Source organism: Dermochelys coriacea, chromosome 8 (genome assembly GCF_009764565.3).
Source record: "Dermochelys coriacea isolate rDerCor1 chromosome 8, rDerCor1.pri.v4, whole genome shotgun sequence".
NCBI lineage: Eukaryota > Metazoa > Chordata > Testudines > Dermochelyidae > Dermochelys > Dermochelys coriacea.
In genome coordinates, this window is record NC_050075.1 from 81689788 (window position 1) to 81712803 (window position 23016).

General features: G+C 40.0%; 1 protein-coding gene across 7 annotated transcripts in view; it reads right to left on the reverse strand.

The window, feature by feature from the left end:
- ADGRL2 (adhesion G protein-coupled receptor L2) overlaps positions 1 to 23016 on the reverse strand; it is a 480081-nt gene that overhangs the window by 325484 nt on the left and 131581 nt on the right. Inside the window, exon 3 of one of the 7 annotated variants that reach the window (XM_043490417.1) lies at positions 22643 to 22733. The exons of the other annotated variants lie outside the window; for them this stretch is intronic. The gene's annotated coding sequence lies outside the window, so the exon portion shown is untranslated. The remainder of the gene's footprint in view (positions 1 to 22642; positions 22734 to 23016) is intronic. 7 annotated transcript variants of the gene reach the window in all.

The following is a 23016-nucleotide window of genomic DNA, read 5'->3' on the forward strand; positions in this document are numbered from 1 at the left end:
TCTAGCCCACGAAAGCTTAAGCCCAAATATATTTGTTAGTCTCTAAGGTGCCACCAGGACTCCTCGTTGTTTTTAATGTGAATTCACTGTGCCACGAAGGTGGAGAAGATTGCAGCTGGCCACTTCTCCTCCATCCCATATGCTATAGTAGCAGCTGTGTCCTGGTTGTGTCAGTGCCAGGGAGTAAGGTTTCTATTCCCTGCACTCCCATGCAGTTTTTGAAAGCTAAGCACTTTCTTTCACTTGGTATTTGCTCAGGAGATCAACATTCGAGCCACAAAAATACCTTTCTGCTTCTTTAAGAAAAGGTTTAAAACAATCAACATTTGGCAAGAACAAAGCTGATACAAGCACATTTAGATTCCTCATCCTTCTGCAGGCATCCCCATGACTCTACCCTTTCTACATTTTACCTCCTACTTCTTCCACTCATATGCCTTTCACTCTGGGTTTGTCTACACTACCACTTTTGTCAGTAAAAGTTTTGGCGATCAGGCGTATGGAAAAAAAAAACAAGAGACTCTCCTGCCGACATAGCTAACACTGCTCCGTTGTGGGTGGTTTAATTATGCCGGCAGGAGAGCTCTCTCCTGCTGGCAAAGAGTGGTTACATGGGAGAACTTACAGTGGCACAGCTGTACACTCCCTTTTGTTTCCTTCTTTCATGCTGCTTCCTATGTCTGGACCAGCCAACCCCCTTCCACATTTCTCCAGTGACTTCATTCTCCTCCTTCAAGTCCTTCCTCATAACTTTCTTCAGGCTAACGTTCCATCTCCAGTCATTGCTTGAGAGCTGCCCATTGCCATTCCTTTGCTAATGTCCCACAGGTCAGGCTTACTAAACAACACAAGCTAACAAAGTCAATCCAAGCAAGCTTTGCCAGAGAACATTTCTTGTTCTCCTTTTGTGTTGTCACATCCTCCTTTGTTCTCTCTCTCTCACACACACACACACACACACACACACACACACACACACACACACACACACTGATAGTGGTTTTGCTTACTGTGTGATCTGTTTCAGAGTAGCAGCCGTGTTAGTCTGTATTCGCAAAAAGAAAAGCAGTACTTGTGGCACCTTAGAGACTAACAAATTTATTAGAGCATAAACTTTCGTGAGCTACAGCTCACCACCAAATGCGTCCGATGAAGTGAGCTGTAGCTCACGAAAGCTTATGCTCTAATAAATTTGTTAGTCTCTAAGGTGCCACAAGTACTCCTTTTCTTTTTGTGTGATCTGTATCGAGTAAGCAGCCTAGAACATATCCTTGTCTTCCTTTGTGTCTGTAAAATGCCTAGCACATACAATAAGAATAAATACTAATACAATAATGACAATGATACTATCTTTGCTAACTGGGTGTCCTTAGATTTGGGCATGTTGCAAGTGGGTTTCAATAGTGCTGTGTGTGAAAGGGTATGTTTATCTTTGCAAGTCTACATGTGGCTGTGTCCCAGAGGAACTGCTTCATGTTAATGAAAAGCTGCGTAATTTCTCTAACACACGAGGGATCTCCTATGAGTTACACCATATGCACCTCCACTTTATAAGCCATCTTTACTCTTCTTTCCTTCCCCTCTTGTTCTCTATGCTCTTGTGTACTTGTAAATCCCCCACTGCATACAGATTGAGTATTTGTATGATGAGAAATCCTCATCATTAAACTATCTTGTCCATATATATGACCAGCTATAAAAATATTTAAAGTAAATTACAGAAATGCTTGCATTTTGTGGGACATTAGCAATTTCAGAATGGTGCCTATCGCTCTGTAACACTGACATTGATTCCAGCATCGCTACTCTGGTAACCTTTTCACGTGTTCATAGAAAATCAGATATGGATCTAGAATGAAATACCTGATCTTCATAGATACCTTTAAGATATTATCAAAATACTAGCAGGTAATCCAGTAACTCAATCTACTTGGAAAAATATGCACCAGGAACTTAATACTGGCAAGAAACCTAATTGAAATGAATGTGTGACAGTGAAACTTGGCAACCTTTAACTAGATCCCCCAAACCTAGCTATTTATACACCTATTTTCATTTTTTAAGTACTTCTCATGATAAATAGAAAGCCAATACATCTATCAAGACAATCAAAGAAGCAGGCACAATTTTTTAAAATATAAAACTTTAGATGGTATTGAGACTTTCTGGATTCCTACTTTTTTCTATTACAAACTTCTTTTTGAGAGCACTCAACTCTATAAATTTATTTCCCTAATTTCAGTTACAGAAGTGCCTTTGCCAAAAAAACATGTCAATCCATCTATTCTAGGACAGCCACAGCATTGTAATATACACTGGTGTGAACAAACCAGATCAAGCTGCAAAAGCACAGTGAGTCGGACATTAGCCATGCCATTCTGGATGTACACTATGCTCTGCATCCACACACCATGATCCCTGCAAGATCTGGGGATTGTTGCACCTATTTCAATTCTCAGCAAAGCTCCTTGGAGCAGGTGCATAATGTCTATGGTTTATAAGGTCTGTTTGCACCTGTGCATCTTAACTAATGACTCTTTTCTGTTTGCTCTTGTTTTGATCTCAGGAGCGTGGGAGATGCTGCTGAAGCAGCAGACAGGCAGCTGTGGGAAGCCCCAGTAAAGTACCTCAGGGGCATGTGCCTATGTATGTGCCTGCTAAATTAACCACTGATTTTGTCTTTCATCTTTCACAGGCTACTCCCAGTGGGATTTTAAAAAAGTTAACATATTTTAGAAATTTTTATTAAGGTTTTACATTCTATTTTACCGTTGTGACCTTCTGTGTTGCTCCGGGGATTGGGGTCCAAGGAGGCTGGTGGAACCAAGAGCCTTTTGGTCTTGCTCTGAATAGGAGTGTGTGTAGGGAGCACAGGACCAGGACCAATCAAGTATTACCTCAAGTACCCTTGGGCCTGCATGCACCTCCTAGTACATGGTTTGACAGCTAACAGAACCAGGCAGTAATGGAAAGGTGTAGAGGAACATTATGGGATAGCACTAGGCGGCAACAAAGGTGCTGAAACATTAATACAATGCTCCCCATTAATAAAAACTATGAGATTTGTTTGGGCGGGGGAGGGAGGAAAGAAAGAGACAGAAATGTAGTATGGCCATTTCACAGGATTCCCCCTGCCCGCACCTATGTTCAGTTGAAGGCTTGTGGATATTAGGTCCAGGAGTTGGCCACATTAGCATGTGAGTTGGGTGGTCTATACAGCTTGTTGCATTATCAATTTCAAACAATATGCTTTACAAATTTAGCCTTTTTTCTGTTCCTAACTCTTTTGATCCCAGTTTCTGTATTCATTATTCATGTGTAGTCATTATTCATAGCTAATCACCTTATAGTTTGAATGAATAATTCTCATCTTATAGATAGTTCATAAAACTGTTCAGTTGGACTGTATGTTATTTGCGCTGTCTGACTGGCCTTGGTATTATTTTTGTTCTTTGATTGGAAGAGCGAAATGTTTAAAACAAATGACTGAATAACAAATCACGAATACTGAACAAATACTTTTGTTCATGCACAAATACCCTTGTTTGCACGTGAATACAAGTGATTTTGTATAAAGAACAGCCATTTCCCAAATGTGTGTGAAAAAACTCCCCGCACATGAATGCTGTTTAACAGCAAATAAGAGAAGTACTCGTGCTTGAACAGAGGTTACACATTCAAATTACTGTTTGCAGGTACGGTTTTGCAATATTTTATCAGCTCCAGTGTGATGCATGCATAAGATACCAGGGACAAAATAATTCAAACTGGGACTTATCTGAATGGATTCAGGTCACAGTCATTCACCAAAAATGTTGATCTGCACATAATCTTAAATATTCTGCTGAACTTTACACAATAAGCAGCTTTAGCACTACTTATATTTCATAAATTTCACATCTTCTGGATAAATACATGGTCTTTAAATTCAGATTTTGTACCCCATATCCTTTCCTGGCTTTAAAAGAGTTCGTTCAAGATCAGAGAGATACTGAACTTTAAAGCAGAGTCCACTGTAATAACAGTAAAGTTTAATGATGCATAGCTGTGAGAGACTGACAAATTCCCAGCCAAAGTATTGATTCCTAGAGAATTTATGAAGTACATGCTGTATTCTGTGTCATTATGGTCCATTTTTGGCTGAAAGACTCATGTAAAATAGATTTTTAAATGAGTGGTAATAGCCAGACATAAAGAAGATATTGATGTGTGTCATGAAGGGTGAAATAGCATGCCAGGTAAAGGCATATAACAAATTGAAAACAATAGTGCTGCAACTCCTACAAATGTAAATTTGTTTTTAGTTTTAATCAACCCTTTGTTTCAATAGGTCTGAATATTGCCACAGCAAGTGCAAAAAATAAAAAAAGCATAGATTTTTAAAATGTAATTATTTACAGTTCGATTTCATGCTTCACTTTGGAATATGTGTCTATAAAATGCATATCTCACTTATAGACATGTTAATCAATATGAATTGTGTACTACATTTACAACAAAACTACATCTGAGATTATTAGAAAAAAAATCAAATGCACATAGATCTGCTTACCTGAGCAGTATGTGAAAATTAATAGCTTGAACCTCTACAGAACTGGTGGTTAGAAGACAGGGCACTCTGCCTTTTTAAAGTGAGAGCTATAGTAATCCTGTCTGATATGCCCTGATGAGGTAAAACCAAATTATTGCACAGACAAGACTTGAAAGCACGCTCAAAAAAATGAGGGTGAAGAGAAGCTCAGACAAAGATGGAGAAGAGAATAATTGATTGGGTTGCTAAGGTTTTACAGAAAAGTAACACTGCATTTTAATTGCATTCCAGCAACCTCTTTTTGAGCTAGAAAAAGAGGTCACCTAGGTCTAACAGTGTTAGGGACCTACATAGTCCAGACATAAATATATCTCCCATGCACTCAGAAGCACCATGAGAATCAGCTAAATCCTCCTTGGAGCAGCTGCTTTTCAACAATTCAAGAGTTTATCAGCCTAATAAAAAAATAGCTTGGCTGGAAAAAAAGGCTGACAAGCTCAATAGGCTCTTCTGTGGCCTAGTGGGGCTGAAGAACTCTTCAAGGTCTTAGGCAGCACTGAACAGAGCGCTCTGAACTGGCACAATCATCTATACCACAAACAAGCCGCAAGACCCAGAGAGAGATCATTCTTTATGTAAATGTTTTTCCCAGGCAAAATGCAGGCGAATTCAAAGAAAACGGGTTGAATCCAGGGTACAAGGTTAGAACAGAAGTACTTTTAAGCTCAGGGAATCAGGAAAGATATTCCCACCTGTAATGCAATATCATAGCAGAAGTATTCACTAAATTGGCCCAGTTCCAGTCCATCAGTGTTTTTGTTTTTCATGGGTTCACTAGGATTTATAAAAGCAGCCGTCAGTTCTCAAAAACAATGGTGTATAAGGTTTAAATCTCCAGCTCAGGTTTTTACAGCAATTTTAAGGAATCAGTTTGGCAAAGTGTAAATAAGTCAGTTAATGATTTCACAGGCTTATTTCTTTTCTATTTGTTGTTCATTTTTAAATTGAAATGGCCTGCGCAAAATTTACCTCAATTCAAATCTTCCTGGCTATTACCAATTTAAGACAGACCTTTAACATTACAGTCACACAGCTTTCATGTGTTACTATGCGTACACATATAGTATATCCAAGTATACATAATTACTGTATCTGGCTTCAACAAATCAGCTTTACGGAAAAAAAAATGTCCCTTTTATCAACAACATTAACAGCTGAAAAGGGGAAAATAAGTCAACTTAATGGCATATTAGATTTAGTAAATAAGCTATTCCTCCCATTATTAGTTCACTTGATGACAAGCGTTCAGGGACCACCTTTGATCACTGACAAGGCCTCACAAAATTGTATAAACTATCGTAAATACCTATAATTAGCAGCATCAAGTTATTTCTGACCTACAGCAAAGGAATGACTTCACATACTTCAGAATTTTCAGGATGTTTACTTACTGATCCATGCTGCTCATTTGTGCTTTTAGACTATACGCTGTTTCTAAACTGCCTGCATGCAGCTGCATGTACAAAAAAGGACATTTATAATGTGTCCCTGGCTGCAGGAGCACGGACTAGGATATGAGTTGCAGAATGTGTGTGATGGAAACAAGAAGCCAGTAGAAGGAGTGAATGTGTGACCTAAGAAGTAGTAAAGGATCAGAGCTTCTTAGGCACAACTTTTGCTGGAATGGGTGACTTGGGAATTTCTGAGCAAGGAAATTGCCTGCTGTTTGTTTCTACTGTGATCAGGGCAACAGGACTTTATGTACACTTGCGTGAATCAACAAGTTTAGACCAAAAATATACCTGACTCATCACCAATTTCTCATCCTAACGGAAACAACCCTGCAAGACCCTGAATTCTGACTAACTGGGTACAAATGGGGAACAGTAGTCTAACAAACTAAAAGGAGTACTTGTGGCACCTTAGAGACTAACAAATGTATAAGATGCCACAAGTACTCCTTTTCTTTTTGCGAATACATACTAACACGGCTGCTACTCTGAAACCTAACAAACTAAATCACTGGAAAAACTTTTCTATAATTAATTCACCAGCATGTTACTAGCAATAACTCAAAATTAACTGTGTTCTCTGTGGCTAAATGGACAGAGAAAAAGATGGCACACAAATGGTTTCCTTTGTAAATTTTTTTACACATACTCACTAAATTTCTACTAGATTATATTTGGCTCTCAGGCCAGTATGCATCCAAAAAAAGTATGCCATTGCACAGCAAATGGGAGTGAAGACAGACCAATAACACACGTAAAAACAAGTCAAACCCTACAGTAAATGAGTTCTGAATTAGGCTAGATAAAGTACATAATGGTTCAATGTGATGTGTGTATTTATAATACACTAAAAATACACTTACTGGTATTTGTCTTTGGTTCAGGAAGGAAGACTTTGTTTAAACAAACAAACCAAAAATAAAGTCTAGACCAATATACTTTTTTTTTTTACTAAGATGGTCAGTCCTGTGGCATTTGTAAGAACAAGACAAAGTAAGAGCTATCTAATAGAGGGTGTTTAAAATATTTTATTTTTAAACATTTGAGGGGTTTTTTTGACCTTAGTAGGGATCCTTAAACTTTAAGAATGGATCAGTCACTAAGGGCAAGTCTACACTACAGCACTACATCGGTGTAGCTGCACTGATGCAGCACGCCTGGTGAAGTTGTGCTATGCTGACGGGAGGATGCTCTCCCGTTGGCATAATTACTTCACTTTAGCGAGAAAAGGAAGCTCTGTCTGGGGGAAAGGGTCTCCCACCAACGTTGCACCTGTGTGGACAGCGAAATCCTGGGTTGCTCGGGGGAGAGGGCTTTTTCACATCCCTGAGCAATGTAAATTAGATCGACTTAAGCAGTAGTCTAGACCTGCCCTGAAAATAGTCTCATGTTAGACATTATTTGGGCCTGATTCTCCCTTGCCCTGTACCTTGTATATTCGTTTATACCTGTGTGAAGTGAGTGCAAATTGAGTGTAAAATAACTATCCATCAGGATAGCAGCATTTTATGCCAACTTTGCACTCAATCCTTGGATGTGCTGATCTGGTGCAGAGCAACCTTAGCCTGTATAACTGGCTATGGCAGGATATTTGATGTGATCCACCACTGAGCCAGTACCAACAGCTCCTGCAGCACCCTGCTCCCTGCAGCTGATGGAGGATGTGTGGCCTGAAGAAACTGTTTTCTCTGCATCCTGGCAACATAGGACTGCCGTTACAGCGCCTGGGAGCCATTGACAATTGTTATCAATTACATCAGCTTTTAACCAATATTTGTTAAGTTATGTTGGAGTATTGGCCTTGACTATATCAGCTCAGGTGACTTAAAGCTTCCGTCACACCCTCTCCGGAGAGGAGCACTTCTGGGTTGCAACTAAGGATCAAGGCCATGTGCCCTGGTATAATGAATGACTGCTTAAGCTGCAAGGTAGGAGAATCAGACCTCACATCCACAGATACAACTTGCTTTATTTACAGAGTTCTCTCCGCTCAGATTCACAGTTGCAGGAAGCTAGTTTCAGCAGATGATACTCTGTGGTATACAGTTTTATAGCCATTTAGTTCATGTTATTGAAATCTACTTTTGTGGAGATTATGTAAAAGTATGTTTCCCATAGGACAGAGTCTGACCATTCGAATGGGTATAAGTGAACTACTCTAAAAGGAAGAGCAGGTCAGAGCTTACCTAATGTGATCCATCACAAGGCCCAAAGGGAATAATTATTCTCTGCATGACTGGTTTTGCTTTGTAATTTACCATATGTACTGTCCTCACCATGTTGGAATGCGAAATCTGGATGCTGATCTAATGGTATTTCCCTTGATTATGTCACTCAATAAAAATGATAGCTTAAAAATAGACAGGAAAGTTCAATACAACACATCATCTGGTCCATCCTAGCACTATTAAAGGTACATCAGCCTAAATAAATGGTTCTGATGCTAGTGGGATAGATACCTCAGCTTTGAAAATCCCACCCATAGTGCTTTGAACAACAAGAGCTGCATAGAATTACAGAAATTGGAGATGACAATAGGGACATCTTGCCCATCCATTTGCAAGTGAAAGACTGAATCCCACAGGATGGTGCCAAGCATTGCTATAGTCACTAATCATTTTTATTGAGTTATTGAATGCACAGACATTTAAATGCACCATAAATAGCAAGACCTTATGGAGTAAGAATATGTGAGCTCAATTTTGGTTAGGGCAACACTTGTGTGATTAGAAAAGGAGTACTTGTGGCACCTTAGAGACTAACAAATTTATTTGAGCATACGCTTTCGTGAGCTACAACTCACTTCATCGGATGCATCATGCTCTCTTTTTGCGAATACAGACTAACACGGATGCTACTCTGCTACTCTGAAACTTGTGAGATTGTGAGTCGTAATGTATCTCATCAAAATACAGAGGCAGTAGATTACTGGTTTAAAATATTATATGTATTTTAAAAAAGTAATCTGCTGATTACACACACACACTTCAGTATGTGTATATTACATACATACAGGTATACACATATGCTATATTGATACACTCACACCTCATATCTATATTTGTGCCTATGGATACACTTTATTCAGAAAAAATACAACCTGGACTCTTTTGTACAAACTTCAGAGAAGTGTCAGATAAAAAGAGCATGCTCGGATTTATTTTTAAAAAATGATTAAAAGAACATGACATCCTATCTTCTCTACAATCCAAATCATTTTATTTTGAAGGCCCTTTATAGTTCTTCCGCATCTCTTCCTTCAGTTTGATTACAATCTATACACTTATTTTATATTAAGATATACATATATAGTACCACAGAGCATACTTGATACAAATTCACATGCATATATATTTTGGAACCTAATGACTGTGCTATTAACCTGAACACATTAATATATATAGCAAGAAAGAGCCTAATTATGGTGTCAGATGTGAGGCACACTGGAGAAGAAAGGGTGCAAGTTGCACCAGATGGCCTTAAAAACAGTACCCTGCTTCCAATATAAAATACACACACGCACACCAAAATATGGTCTAATATTACTTCTTTCCTGGGGATTTGCCTTTTATACTTGATAAGGAATTATCAGACTCATGTTATATAAATGTGGGTGATAGACTAGGTAATACAATGATACAGATATAAACCAAAATGATTACACACAAAAATCCCTATATTGCATGTAAATTAACATCACTGAACATTACTTCCCAGAGGTTACAATCTACTTTATACTGGTGGGTTCAGAAAAGCTACATTAATAAAAAGATCCCACTCAGATATTATATAAAATATACTGCACTGTCTGTTATGTAATATTTGCTCCACAGATGAAGATAACAACATATCAGTCTGCCTGCAAATCTAATGATCTGCTTTCTACTAAAACCCATTAAAATATCTTTAAACCTTCAGCCAAATATAAGTAGTGATAAAGGCTAAGGCATCTCTCCTCAGTACACACTGATAAGCTAATTAGTTACCAAACCTTGGGTATGTGACATTAAATATAGTGACTCTTCTGAAAAGCATGGATGGTCCTCCCAAGCCAGAAACATGAATGTGGACTACAAGTCGCAGAGTAATTTGTGTATGGACCCCAAACAAATATTTGATGTGATCAACCACTATCCTCAGTGTCATATCTGTTCACCTTTTCCCTGCCCTATATTCTGGGCCAAATTGGGATCAGGAGGTCTTCTATGGCTGCACAGGAGACAGTCAGGAAGCTCCACCCTTCTGGGAAGAGCCCATTACAACCGTACACCTTGTGGGCAGGGCGTGCTTACCTGTAGCTTATTCAAAGATGGTGAGGTGGAGTGGGGAGGAAGTGAGGCTATGGCACCTTCCACCAATACTATTATTCTTATTCTTAGTATTACCATTGTGCCTCAGAGGCCTTCTCCTGGAGCAGGACCCCACTCTGCTAGGCACTGTGCAAACACAGAACAAAAAGACAGACCCCTACCCCAAGCAACTTCCTATCCAAGTATAGTACGAGACAACAGATGGATATAGACTAACAGGGAAGTACAAGGAAAGAATGAGATAATGTAGGTCAGCATGATAGGCAGTGGTCTCAACCACCAGCGGCCCTAACAATTGTCAAGTTTTTGTCAGTATCACGGCAAAGGAGAGTTTTAAGGAGAGTGTTGGAGGAGGATGAGGTGGCTTTGCAGAGGTTTCGGGGACTTCCCCCAAGTATGAGGGGCAGCATGGGAGAAAGCATGAAGGTGTTTGTTCGAAAATTTAACAAGTGGATGATGGAAACTGGCATCATGGGCCACTCAGAGACAGGAGTTGACATCTCATGGTGTCATTTTCATGAAACACTGAGAGATGATAGGATGGGCCATAAAGGTCCTTGAAAGTGAAGACAAGAAGCCTATGTGTGATGCAATAGAAAAGGAGAAACCAGTGGAGGAGAGCTCTGGACCAAGAACATGGCTGATGAACCGGGGGCAGTGATCTGTACCATCCTTGAGGATGTGAATGAATTAGAAAAGAAGGTCAAAATAAAACAATTTAACCTTTCAGGGCTATGTCCTGCCATTCAGAAGTTGCAGGGATTTTTCTGTCATACATACTGCCAATTAGCTCTTGTGTAGCATTTTTCATCAGTAGATATCAAAGGGCTTTACAAAGGAGGTTAGTATCATTATAAGATGAGATAAGACAGATGTCAGAATGTGTTTCCAGCTGAAAAGGGGTTAAGACTAGAGCATTAAACTCAATGGAGAGAGAGATATTTTTAAGCTTTCTAGTGATTTAAGAGGAAAAATATAAACTGTGTCTTTTACAACATAATTACATGTTAACTCTCTGTTCAAAACATTCTGAAGATATCAGTAACAGTAGTTCTCAGTTATCTTAAAAAAAGGATAAATTCTGGCACCCTCTGTAATAAGCATGCAAATATAAAAGACAGAAAAAGCACAGAATAAGCAACTTCCGCTGTATCATTTTCAGAGGTATAAATGCCTGACATTAGTCAGGAACCCTGAAGGACTAGTTTCCTCTGGACACATCTATCATGTAACCTCCATTCCTATTAAAGGGAGTCAGACATGCAGCTTCATTGAAGAAGCAAGACCATATTATTGTGATGACTAGCTGGGCTTGTTACTTAGGCCTAGTCTTCACTGGTGGGGGGGATCGACCTAAGATATGCAACTTCAGCTATGAGAATAGCGTAGCTGAAGTCGACGTATCTTAGTTCGACTTACTGCGTGTCCTCACAGCGCAGGATCGACTGCTGCGGCTCCCCCATCTTCTCGGCTTCCACCTCTCACTGTGGTAGAGTACAGGAGTCGACGGCAGAGCAATCAGGGATCAATTTATTGCATCTACACCAGACACGATAAATTGATCCCTGATAATCAATCACTACCTGCTGATCTGGCGGGTAGTGTAGACGTACCCTAAGTATTCTTACGAGACAATAAGGTGTGTTCTGAGGTAATAATAATGGGCCAATAAAAGGTGTGTTTTTTGCTTGTGTCACTTCTGATCTTGATGTTTTTGGAAGCAAGACTATTGGCTTCACACTTTCTGTTGACAGATATGATAAAGGCAGCTGTGTCTTACCAACTGAACCCACATTTTCAACCCTGGTGGTAGCTATAGTACTAGTCCAAGATGAGAGGTATGAATATCCCAGGTACTCCCTTTTAAATGAACATAAATTCCCAGGCTGTGGTTGGCTGATTGGTAGCCCCTGTCGTGTCCTTTTCCTTGTGACCCCAGCAATGTAGACCCCATTCCCCAATCTAGGACAAGGGATGATGGCTAGTGCAGGTTGCCCATCAGGAACTAGGAGTTTACTGCTGTATGTGCAAACTACTCAAATAGTTCACCAGGTCAGACTCCATAACAAAGACCTGTCTGCTCTTCACTTTGCAGGACACATTGCTGAACATACAGCAACGTTAATCATTTGAGAAATTGTTACAAGCAGGGGCTGACACGATTTACCTATACATACAACTCTTAGTTCTGTGCCTTCTTTGTTATTTAAAAGGTCTTGAGAATGGCAATCTTAAATTGGTTAGACTGAGAACTTTCAGTTCAACCCTTACCTAGGGAAAGTCCTGACTGATATCCACATACTGCAAACAACAGAGGTCTATTACAGTGTTCATTCAGATGTCAATATATCATGGAAAGGTGGGTGCATGGGACCCAGCAGGGAAATAGTCATATTGGCTGGAGATTATTGTTACTGCAAGTTTAATTTTTGTCAGGCACTTTGGCATGGACAGCTTTTAACTGTTGTTCAATCTAAATAAATAGTACTTGAGTAAAGTAACTCTGACCACATAACAGACAAACATTGCCGGATACTGTCTGAAGAACAGTCCATTGCTCTCATACATCTTATGGAATAATTATTTTGTACAAAACATCATCAATAACACTTTTGGTTGCTCTATGTCAATAAATATCTGAAATCACTAAAGTATCAGCATTATTACTCCATTTGTAATTCTGATAGACTAGCAACAAAAACTCCCTTACTGGGAACTGTTTGTTCACAAAAATCTTTATTTTAATAAGAATTTGAGTGTGAATTTCATATTTTCAAGTCCTCACCTACCCTTCCTGTATAATCAGTGTTGCCAACTCTTGCAATTTTATCATAAGTTTTGAGATATCTGATGTTGTTCTTAAAGCACCAGCCCCTGGCAGGTGTGTGAGGATTGCAGCATTTTTTAAAAATTAAGTTTCTCGCTCTCATGGTTGCAGAAAAAAACTAAAGGATCAAACCCAGAAAGCAAATAAAAAGAACCCCACATTTATTATTTTAAAAATCTCATGATTTTCAAGCCAATATAATAAACGTGGGGGCATGCTGCCTGACTCACACTCTAACAAAACTTGGGGTTGGCAATAGTATAAACTGCGGGCGTGAACGGGTGGAGAGTTTACTGGTCACTGCTAGGAAGCAGAACTGAGCGAGATGAGTGGGCTCCTTTCCTGATGACACTTTCAGCCTTCTCACCTTCCTCTAATTTCTGTAGCTGTTCTAGCCAGCTTTCCTCTTAGTGGAAACACTCCAAGAAAAAGCACTGTGTGCGCTCCCTAGACAGCGTAGTAACAGCCACCAGGTATCCTGCAGGCACAGTATCAACTTTCACATGGTGAATAAGCACCCCGACTTTCACAATAAAAATCAAGCTAAACCCATTTCAAAACAAGGCCAAAACAAGCCAACCCCTAAGATCCCCAACACTCTATGTGACTAGATCCCCCGGGGGTGCAGTTTGGGACTGTGGTGAGCTCGCTGTACACCCCTGACTTTCTCCCACCCTTGCCCCTGCTTGCCGGGAGCCGATCAAGAAAAAAAAGCAACAAGCTACAACAAGCAACAAGCCAAACAAGGAACAAGCTACAAGCCAAAATCTAACCAACAAGCAACTCACAAGCCAATTAAGCCAAAAACAAGCCCAATTTCTCCATATTTTTTTGGGTGAGTTTGGCATGTCTGCCTTCAGGACTGCTTGGCTTTCTCAATTCTGTCTCACAGCTCTGTCCCTCCCCACACAGAGCTGTGGGTGGCTCCTCTACCCTCTACCCAAAGCAGTTACAGTCTGTGGTTGGAGGCCTTTATGCCTTCCAGGCTAGATTCCTTTGAGAGACAGAGGGAGGAGTTGAGGTCACTGCTGGTTCTCTAGATCTGGATCCATCCTGTCAGCTCCTTCTGAGTCCTGATGCTACAGCACCCAGCTCCATTAAAAGATGTTTAAAAAAATCCCAGCAACCCTGACTGCAGGGGTGGTGTGTCTCTAAACTATCCAAGTTTTAGAAGTAGATTTTAGGTAGGAACAATATATTCTTTCTATTGGGCAGGGTGTAATCTGAAGGTGGAAATTCAGGAAAGAAATTTTGAAATATCTGAGGGTGGAGGGGATGGAATAACATTATCCAGGGGGAACAATTTCAAAGAAAGAAGATTACAATAAAAACCAGGATACAACTCTTTGTGTATTTGCAAAATCAGCAAAGCAGCAGTTGGACCGTAACTAACCCAGCCTCCGGGAAAAGGAGGGGCAATCCATTCTCAAGAGGGGAATGCACAGGTCTCTCCAACAGCTCTGCAGCTCTGGTACAAAGCTGGCAAACAGAAGCCAAATAGACTAGATGGACTCCAATCAATTCTGCTAGTGCTAGCTTTCTGTAGCAATTACATATCACCTTTAAATGAACAAGCTCTTGTTTGTCCAAGTTGTTCTCTGATGCACCCTAAAACAAAGCCATTGGTGTTTTATCTGATCTGGACGGAACTGGGCTGCTTGAGGAAATACTTATTGTTACTGTTTTCAGTTAGGGCATTCTGTCTTCAGTGAAGGGGTTGCAGAATAAAAGGACCGAGCCCACCACTCTGGCAAGATCTTATGTTAAATTGTGCACCAAAAGGCACATAGGCTCAGAAGGACAAAAAAGGTGGGTTTTTTTTTGTAGTTATGAATTATCCAGTATAGCTCTGGCTGCAATACTATTTATCCTTTCCTGTAGCACAAACACATGGAGAAGCACTATTCAGTACTTCTTGTCCATTATGAAAACTACTAAGCCAAGTTCAATCCCGATTGGCTTCCCTTGACTCACAGCCAAGGATGAATTTGGCCCCAATGTGTCTTGCTTTACTCAACGCAATCCACATAATTCATGTTCAATGCATCTTATTACTCACTTAATCCCATCTGGGGATTGAGATACTATTTTGATTTCTATATGCTGAGACAGAGAGATTGTTATGCTGGAAATTAGTTTCTCAGTACAGAGTGCTATTTATGTTGTGTAGTGGACGCCTTCCATGTCACCATTCATTAAGGTTCCTGTAATGAAGAATCCTCGGGCATTCCCACTATCAACCCCTAGGCCCATTGCTCAGTCATGAAAAATGAGCTCTTAGCTACAATTTAGTATAAAAAGGTCTCAGCCAGAGAGCTCATATGTTTCTCTACTGAGTGCAAAACTCAGGGTGGACCACCACAAGTGTTCTATGATTCTGGAGCCTAGAACTTGAGGTGACTAGAAAAACATGAGATGACTAGAAAAAAAATATGAAGCTGATGGTACAAACAACAGAAAGTGTTTCATACCATCTAAACAACAAATATTTAAATCCCATGTCTAATATCAGCATCATGTAAGTGTCCCAATCCTACCAAATCTTGTTCCATTAGCACATCACTGTTCAAGAGGACAAGATAAATAAAGCCAGAAGCTGGAAAAGTAGTATGTTGGGAAGCTGTTCACATAAAGAAGCCTCCGAAAAAGGCACTTCAGGGCAGATGTTTCAAGGGATTTAGTTCTCTAGCTTAGTGGTTCTCAAAGCTGGTCCGCCGCTTGTTCAGGGAAAGCCCCTGTTGGGACAGACCGGTTTGTTTACCTGCCGCGTCCGCAGGTTCAGCCGATCATGGCTCCCAGTGGCCGCAGTTTGCCACTCCAGGCCAATGGGGGCTGCGGGAAGCGGCGCGGACCAAGGGACATGCTGGCCTCCTTTCCCACAGCCCCCATTGGCCTGGAGCGGCGAACCGCAGCCAGTGGGAGCCGCGATCGGCCGAACCTATGGATATGGCAGGTAAACAAACTGATCCAGCCCGCCAGGGGCTTTCCTTGAACGAGTGGCGGACCAGCTTTGAGAACAATTGCTGTAGCTCTCATAAATTTCCATGAGTGTTAGGTACCAAAATGCCTTTACAAATCTGGCCCTTCCTCTGAAGGCCCTGTCCAGGATGCTTTCGTCCACTGGCACTCCCCGAGAGGTTGATTGGGTATTATGGCAAGTGTGCCTCAGTTTCTCCATTTGTTCAGCCAATCATTTAGCCCTGTGTCTGGCAGCTCCTCACTGTGACTCCAGCGCACTTACTGGATCATTAATAATCTCTCCTCTCTTGGGATAGTAAAGAGTTTAGTGAGTCAGAAAGCTTGTAACCTTAGCAAAGGGTCAATGCTTGATAGAGATCTTGAAGGTGTTTGTCTCTGTCTGAGGGGTTGGAGCAAATACGGTTGTATCGTAGAGCTTGGCTGTAGACGACGGATTGTGTGGTGTGGTCTGGATGAAAGCTGGAGGCATGTAGGTAGGAATAACGGTCAGTAAGTTTCCAGTATAGGGTTTATGTGCCCATTGCTTATTACGACCGTAGTGTCCAAGAAGTGGATCTCTTGTTTGGAGTTAGGACCCCTCTGCTGGGGTTTGTAGGGGAAAACCATGCGGGGGGGGGAAGAGGTAAACATGGGGAAATAACTTTACTTTGTGTAATGACCCATCCACTCCCAGTCTCTATTCAAGCCAAAGTTAATTGTATCCAGTTTGCAAATTACATCATGTCACCATGAAAGGTTTTCCTCCTTTCCCCCACCCTGCTGTTGGTGATGGCTCATCTTAAGTGATCACTCCCCTTACAGTGTGTATGGTAACACCCATTGTTTCATGTTCTCTGTGTGTGTATATAAATCTCCTCACTGTATTTTCCACTGAATGCATCTGATGAAGTGAGCTGTAGCTCACAAAGTTTATGCTCAAATAAATTTGTTAGTCTCTAGGTGCTACAAGTACTCCTTTAGCTATAGCTAGTCTTCCTGCTTAACACTTTAGCAGTTGGGACAGCATGGAGCCTGTGCATTTCAAGACAATCTCCATACCTTCTAGGGGCAGTTGTGTGTTTTGTTGTTCTCTGACAGTCTGAATGACAATGGGAAAGCACCTGAACGACATCATTTGTAACACTGACATTTTGCAGTGTTGCCAAGCTTCTGACACAGGCTGGAGGGAGAACTGGAGCTAATCATTTAACCCCCACTTTGTTTGTTTTGTTTTGGTTTTTTTTTAAGTGTAAAATTGATACAACACAATTTAATACAAGTGAGAGAAATCCTAGAGGGGATTTTACTTTATGCAACAGAGATTAAGTGAAAACTCCACAAAACATAAAAGATAAATCTTCTCTCCCTTTAAAACAGGACTCTTCTGTTGCAAATGAGAATCTACCTTGCAGGTGACACAGGTGAAAGTTTGAGTAAAGCCATGTTTGTGATTTGCCTCCAGTCTGCCTTTAAAACTCTGATTGTCCCCAGAAGACTCTACATTTTTCAAGCCTAGGCAGTGCAAGTTGATGGAAGGCAGTATGCCAAATGCCCTGCATCTCACCCACAAATACATTCCTTTTTGCTCACTCTTGCATTACCTCACTCACATAGGCTATGTGCTTATTTTAAGTCATCTGTACTGTTTTGATGCAGGTGGAAGTATGCAAAGCTGGGGAGAGTTCTGTAAGAAACAGGGTCCTTCCCACGCACATTGTTTCTGTTAGTGGCATAGGCTGCTACAAAGAGAATGCCTTCATTTAAAATAACAGCTCCACTTTACATAGCTTGTCACAGAATTATTTTTTTAAATCCCTCCAATATTTCAATGAACCTCTCCCTCCCTGCCGCTCCCTTTAAATGAGCATCTGGATACATCATCCAGGGGCCTGCCTCTGCTGTGCTAACCTTGAAGTGCTGCAGAGTCTTGGGAAGCAGGAGGTTAAATATTAGCAGACAAAATCATGACATAAATGGCTAGTTTTATTCTCAACAATTTGGAATGCTATAGTGATAATTCAAAACCTAAAGAATGTTCTGAATCAGGGACTTTTCTTCTTTCATCCCAAAATCCCAGTAAAAGAAAAATCACCTTTTAAAGCCCTTTAGATGTCTTACACAGCACTATTACTAAGTACTATAAATCATGGACTGCCTGAAAAATATATACATTTCTTTTCATAGGGGCTGAGCCAACAGTCCATATCCAGGCAAAACTCCCATCGATTTCAACAGCAATTTTACCTAAGCAAGGACTGACTAGAGACTGAAGATTATGGTCCATAATCTTTAAAATGCATTATGCACCTCTGAGGAGAAAAATCTTTCCTTATATACCCTGTGCCAAGTTGGACCTGGCACTGAAAGGATTTTTGCTATTAGCAGACAATGGGGACTAGGTTAAAAAAAAGTAGCCATGAGAAAGCAATGATTCTGATTAAGTAAATTCCATTGAACTCTTTCTAGTAAGCAGTATTCAGGTCATGAATGCTAATTTGTCCTGCAGGGGGCTGTGGGTAATTACCCAGAAAAACTATCAGCCTTATTGAATTGCTACAAAATAGTATTACTGAATGGCATGCACTGTAAAGGAAGACAACCTTGATATGAGCTTATACGAGAAGGCAGACTTTTTTCTGAAAACATCATAACCCAGAATGTATATACATAAAGAATGTATATAGGACGCAAATCCTCCCATATATACCTAGTACAGAGAGAAGACCGGACTGTACTAAAACCCCATTCCAGGTATGCACATAAACACTCAAAATTTGCTGTTCATCTCAACTATGAAAATGTAGAGGAAACTCTTAAGAAATTATGAGATTCAAAAGAAAAAGAAAATACACCAGAATGTTTTCATCTGTTGCAAATCCTCTCCCTTTACTGGGAACAATTGAAAATGTTGCCTCTTTGATTCAATTATTATAAATTACTAATTATTAATTATTATTATTATTATGTAACACTGACCACACTGGACTTCATTGGCAGGGCTCAAACTATGGACCTCTTGAACTAAACACAGGAGCCTTAGTCAGCCCTATAGCAGGCTCATCAATCTCTAGCTGGCCTACCTACCACAAGAAAGGGACAGAATGCCATTCTGGCCAGGAAGGGGTTACAATTATTATTAATCATCATAGTTCTTTATATCACATAAGTGCATAGAAGCTTCAGCCTATGGTAGGGTTCCACGTCCTAGTCACTGGACAAACATATAGACAGTCTCCGTCCCCAAAAAGCTTACAAATGTAGGCTGGCACTCAGGGACAGATCCTCAGCTCATACAAACAGGTTTAACGCCACTGACTGACAAAGCTATACCGATTTACACCAGTTTAGGATTTGGCCCTTATTGTAAATATTTAATTATTTCTGGAAAAATATTATTAAAAAATTTATTCCAAACAGTATCAAATAGTGACATGAAGCATGTTTTCTTTGTGACTTACTTTACCAGTACAAGGCAGAACATATAGAAAGAGAGAAAATATCAAATTTATCAATTACCTGAAAGAAAAGTAGCATTGCTAGCAACTTTCTTTTTTTTAAATCTCTGTGAAGTAGGGGAAAATATTCAGTGTGCAAACCTGCTATAATTATTATAAAGGATATGTTTGCAGAGCTCCAACATACAAGAAGAAACAAGCTGTTATAATTTCTTTGTTATTAAATGGAGGGATTCTATCCTCTCTCATATCTGTCTCTGTCTTTCTTTCTCTCTTTCCTTCTGCTCCCCCACCTCTTTTCCTCTTCTCAACCTGGCTCTGAATAGAAACATTACTTTTTACTAAATGGAAGATTAACTTTCCCATGGAACCAGCACTGCTGAGATTGGCTACTGGAATTCATTTGAAGGACTTAGTTCATATTCAAGATGTTGGAACAACAATGACTGTCAGTAAAATAAAATATTGAATATAACTTGACATAATATTAATAATCTTTTTTCTTCAGTGCCTCATTTTCCGTAGAAGATATGAGATTTTGGTCAAAGATCAAAGTGTAAGTCCACAATTTTCACAGGAAAGGACTCATTTTTCTTTTGAGTACTTGAAAGCAGCTGGTTAAAAGTTGGCCTGTGATGATATAGTGTGTGTGCGTGTGTGTGTATATATATTTTACTGCTTATTTTGGGGGCACTCTCTTTTTCAGGTTTAAGATGCAATTAAGCAAAAACAATCATCCTGTTTTCACCACCACAATGAATTGTTCTAAACATCAGGGGGAAGGGATAGTTCAGCGGTTTGAGCATTGGCTTGCTAAACCCAGGGTTGTGAGTTCAATCCTTGAGGGGGCCATTTAGGGATTTGGGGCAAAAATTGGGGATTGGTCCTGCTTTGAGCAGGGGGTTGGACTAGATGATCTCCTGAGGTCCCTTCCAACCCTGATATTCTATGATTCTATATCCTGAAAAAGCTGGACAGCTATGAACAAAGGCAACATGACAATTGTGAATCTAATGTACTCATACTGAAGTACATGGAAGTAGTTTTATTCCTTCTACACTTTGACAATGACAAAAAGGAACAAATAGAACTTCTCCCCCAGCTGATGGGAACAATGGCAGCTCTCACTTTTCAGTGTCACTATAACCTATATCTCATTGTAGAATTACAGCTGAAAGTTGTTGTTTTTAATTCAATAAGATCAGAAATGCACAAATTTCCTAGGTCTATATTTTTCACAATACAAAAAACTGTCTTCTATTGTGGTTCTTTTAAAAGAAAATGAATGCCGTGTGTGTTACTGGCAAACCCCAGCTGTGAATAAGTGTGTTTGTCAGGTTAACCCTTCTGTTTCTAATAAGAGTTTCATTTTTCAACTTTTTTTTTTTTTTGGTTACCTGATTGGAGCAGTTGAGGTACACTTTAAGCAGTTGATGGATAGATGCCCAAGAAATACAATTATTACTGTGCATTCAGCCTTCACATTATCATTAACACTCCAAACAAAGAGACCACTGCTAAGATATGTTACATTATGAATATGAATGTTAGTTCAGTCTAATTTAGTACATTAGTTGGATAGCATATTTGATTTCCAAAGAGTCAGTACGATACTTTAATCAGGGCATAGCACATGGGGCTCTCATTCAATGCAAGGAAAGGGTTAACACAAACCTTTCCTTCCAATAGGAACATTAACATAAAGAAAATAAAAACAAACTTACAACAACCCCAGCAAACGTTAAAATTCTGCTTCTCCCTCCAGGCTGTGAAAGAGTCAGAGTCATTTCTCATCATTCCTGAATGCGCTCTGTTGTAGAAAGCATCTAACTGGGATTAAAAAGACAGTCCTATGCATGCACTTTACTAAATCCCTGCATGCCATTCTAGGGTGACTCTACTGTCCGAACAAGTTTGCACAGAAGGAATAGCTGCTTCAAACAATTTAACTGATCAGCAAGACTGGAACAGAAAGCATGTCAGTCCAGCTATGTGCAAGTTGGTAATCCACCTCTTTACATAAATGATGGAAACAAGGGCTTTGTTGCTTAAACAGTCCCCCTGGCAATGTGCAAATAGTTTTTTTTCCTTTTTAAATACTTAGTTCCTATCATCATAATGGTTCCTGTTAGCAATCTAGTACTATGATTACCACCACAATTCAGGCAGGCAAGAGGACTGCAGTAAATTCACATAAAACTGTCTGTCAAAAAGCTCGACATTCCATATCAGTTACAAAGCAGTTATCTGAATAGGTCAGAAGGTCAATATAATTGGATGATGGCAGATATAGCAGTGAAAGAAATGTACTGGGAGATATGCTTGCATCCTCTTACTGCTACCGGCAGTACCCTTTTTCGCCATGTCATTTATATTTTTCTTCTTAGTGATTTCCCACGAAAGCGGAGGGAGGCAGGGGGAGTGGATGCCTTTGCTCAAAGCAGCAAACAAGGCAGCAAGCACCAGGAAAGATGCAGTTCTCCGGTGTGCAAGAATTACTAGGAGCTGTGATAGCTGATGCATTTGTGGGCACTGATCCTGGATTCATTTGCATGTTTACAGTCCTCTGGTCCTCATACATTTAGCCATAGTTGAAAGATCAGAGTGGTAGGGTGTTGGAGTGGCTCTGCTAGGTATCATAGCCTGGGATAACAATAATTCGGCTAAGTCAATAAAAGGAAAGGAGGCATTTTATCATTATACTTGTGTAAACTATCGATGGATGAAAGAGTCACACTGCAGGTACCACACTGTGTACACATGTATTGGTTTAACTGAATTGGGCACAATAACTGGAAGCTTTTTTAAATAATAGAAGGCCTCATTCTGTTCTCATTTACACTAGAATAAATCAGGATTGACTCCACTGGACTCAATGGAGCTACAGTGGTGTACAGCAAAGGAGAATCAGGTCCATAGTTATTCATATTGCGCTGATACTTTTGATTTGAAAAAAGTTGATACTTTTTTCATATTTTGTGTGAATATTTCACTTTCTAAAGGTTAGATCAGTAGCAAAGTTGAAAAATAAATGAAGCAACCTCATTTACCATTTGCCAGGTGAAAGGGAGACTCTCTCTGGGTGTGCTTCCCTACACTGCTCTGCAAATGAACTCATTGCTGGGCTGGAAAGATACTCATCTGTAAAAGTAAAAGTTTAACAAGTTTCCAAGCCAATTCAGCTACTAAATCTTTCCTAGTTCCCCCCCACACCCCCATTTTTCTTTTGAAGAGATGTGGCACAGAAGTACACACACACACACACACACACACACACACACACACACACACACCTCAATTTATTTACAGAACAGGTACAAAGTAGGCAGATGGAATGTGAATTCCCCATTACTGTCCCACTGAATAGACTTCTACTGTCCTGCTGTACCCCTCTATAAATAGTGACAAATGATTCAGTCTTCAT